The sequence below is a fragment of the Pinus tabuliformis genome, chromosome 4_1, assembly GCF_031772625.1.
Source record: "Pinus tabuliformis cultivar Carrire ecotype Pingquan chromosome 4_1, CPIR1, whole genome shotgun sequence".
In the NCBI taxonomy this organism is placed as follows: Eukaryota; Viridiplantae; Streptophyta; class Pinopsida; order Pinales; family Pinaceae; genus Pinus; species Pinus tabuliformis.
Genome location: NC_142303.1, coordinates 969,166,464 through 969,169,217, shown reverse-complemented (window position 1 = coordinate 969,169,217; position 2,754 = coordinate 969,166,464).

Below are 2,754 nucleotides of genomic sequence, written 5' to 3'. Positions count from 1 at the left end.
TTTCAGAATCCTTAAAGGAAAAGGTCCATCTGAGCACTTGTCACTTCAGTGTCATTAAAAAGTCAAAAAGAAAGTTGTGTCAAAGAGTCTAAAATTTATTTTAATTGGAATAAAGTCACTATTCCCTCGCTAGTCTTAGGTTGAGAAAGTTGAGTCCACCAACCAAGGATTTCCCCTTGGGGTAAATCCTAGTCCTTTCTCCTCTTGGGGAGATGTTGGTGCACCTCATATGGCCACATTGTCCTTTCCAGGACTGACAATTGGCCTTCCGGTATGGCTTTTCTCGACCTCTATCATTCAAAGCACCGTGATTCCTGAACAATTGAATTAGCAGCTAGATGATAGCAGAGTTCCGCCACAACCTTTTACTTTGTTTGTCTCTCCCTTTCCTTCTTCCTCTTCGCTTTGTGAAGATAGTAAAACTAAAAACCAAGTAACTGAGAAGAAGAAGAAGGGGAAGGAGAAGAAGGAGTCAACGATAAAAAGGGGCAACCATGCATCATCTAGCGAAAATCCACACACTGCACCGTCCAAACCTAAATCTCCACGTGTCATCTACAAAGGAGACCACTATCACCGAGATTCTCCTTACATCCCATGGATCCTAAGGGACTGGTCTCCCCACTTGCACAATCCGGTGTCATCAACCTCTGGCGATCATGTTGAAAGTACACCGTCAACTAGTGAAAGCAAAGTCACTAGACAAAAAGGAAAGTATAAATTTCCCTACAGACTGTGTGAAGGCGATCATGCCCACCACTATTGTCCCTTCCTTGAAGAAGCCAAAAGAGTCTTGGATAATCATCCCGCATCACTACGGCGACTCCCTCTTGGATACAAAAAAATCTTGCCAAATCCATTGCTAGTTTAAAATCCAACTGACCCACCTTTGGTGTCAGTTGAAGCACCTATCATCGAAGATAAACCCCCTGAGTCCAAATCAGACCAAAGTCAACAGGTCGAGATGGCAGTCGACCCCATCTTGGCTTCAGAATATTTACCTTCAGATAATACAGTCACCAAAGAGAATGAGAATGACACCATTCAAATTCTTTTCGTAAACACAGACTCTGATGAACATCGGGGCAATCTACCCATCCCTTTACTGCAGGAAGGAAGTTTGTTAGAGATGTATCCAACCATTTATTCGGTCTCACCTACAAGAAACCTAGTCGTTTCCTTCGATTGGAATCTACTAGGCAGACCCTATTTACCATCTAATGTACCATTTTGAATCATAGTTCAAACTTACAAAATGGTCATGGTTGGTACCATCATATATGAAGGGGCTTCTGTGAGTATCCTTTCCTAAATTTCTTGGAAATTGCTTGGTTTGCCATTGCTTTTGCCTGAGATGCAAAATCTGACAGGCTCCGATAAAGGAACCAGTTGACCGTTAGGGATCCTTCTAAGTTTGCCTATAACTTTGAGAAGGAAAATTGTTTATCTGAATGTAATGGTAGTCGAAGGACCTTTAGATTACAATATACTCCTTGGGCTTGACTACATTTATAGCATGGGAGTCATTGTCTCCTCACTCTTTGGAGTAATGTGTTTTCCGCATGAAGGCATAGTGGTCCAGCTCATAGACCAGCTTTCATTCCTCGATTCAAACATAGCTAATAGTCAAATTCCATCCATAACAGGTCTTTTTGTGCAAGGAATTTCTCATCAATCTCCATTCCATCCACCTGATGAGCATGAGTGATTCGGTGGCCGTGACTGAAACCCAGGGGCCATGCACCCTGGTTTGCTTCAGCAGGAAAACTTCAGGTATATGGTAGGTTTCCGTAGAGGATATATCACTGGTCTGACACACTTCTCCATTTAGGAAAATAGGATTAGACCGGAATAAGATACCTTTCTTAAAATGTAGCCCTTTCCCGATAGAACAAAAGTTTTGTCTGCAAATTGAAGGGTAACTTGGAAAAGGTAGGCCTTTATCGATAGAACAAATGTTTTGTCTGCAAATTGAGGGGTAACCTGGGAAACTCTGCTTCTCTATACCTGGGGGCATACAAACCTTTTTGTGTGAAAGTGAAAAACGACCATTTATTTTCTTAGTTTGTAGGTTCTTAACGCTTTAAACTCGTAGGATTGGTTGTTCCTAGCTTACATAGTAAAAGGAGTCGGAGCATAATTTTGAATGGTGCAAGCTCTCTGAGAAATGAGCCTATCGATGAGACATCCTTATTACACAACTGCCACGAGCAGTTTTACGTGAAGTTCAAGCTCATTAAAAATTAAACCTAGCAATGAGCATATGTTCCACCAGAGTTTAAGCTCTTTAAAAAATGAACCCACCTCCAGTAAATAACCATTGTGAATGATTATCATCAGCTTTTGAGCCTTGATCGTGTTCTTACCATCACCTCCACTCTGTTTTAGCTGATCATTCACCTCCACTTGATTGTTTACCCCTTTTGAGGAATAACTACGATGAGTGATCCTATGACCCACCTTCTTTACACTGCCGTGATTGGAAAGTTCCAAACCCTACCTGGAACTAGCTGCTATCTGAAAACATCACTCGTTCCTCAAAAAACGAGTCCCCTTTAAGCTCTTTAATATAACTCGTAAAATATGAAAAGATTTCCAAGAAATTGGCCTCTCCAGCTCGTTAAAGTGATCAGAAGTGTTATCCCTCATCTAGATTTTAATATTTTTGGACCTGAGGGATTATTACACAAAAAGATCGAGCGTTTTTCTTGTTCGGCTCGTTAAAAATATCAAAAAGTCATCCCTTTCGCATTA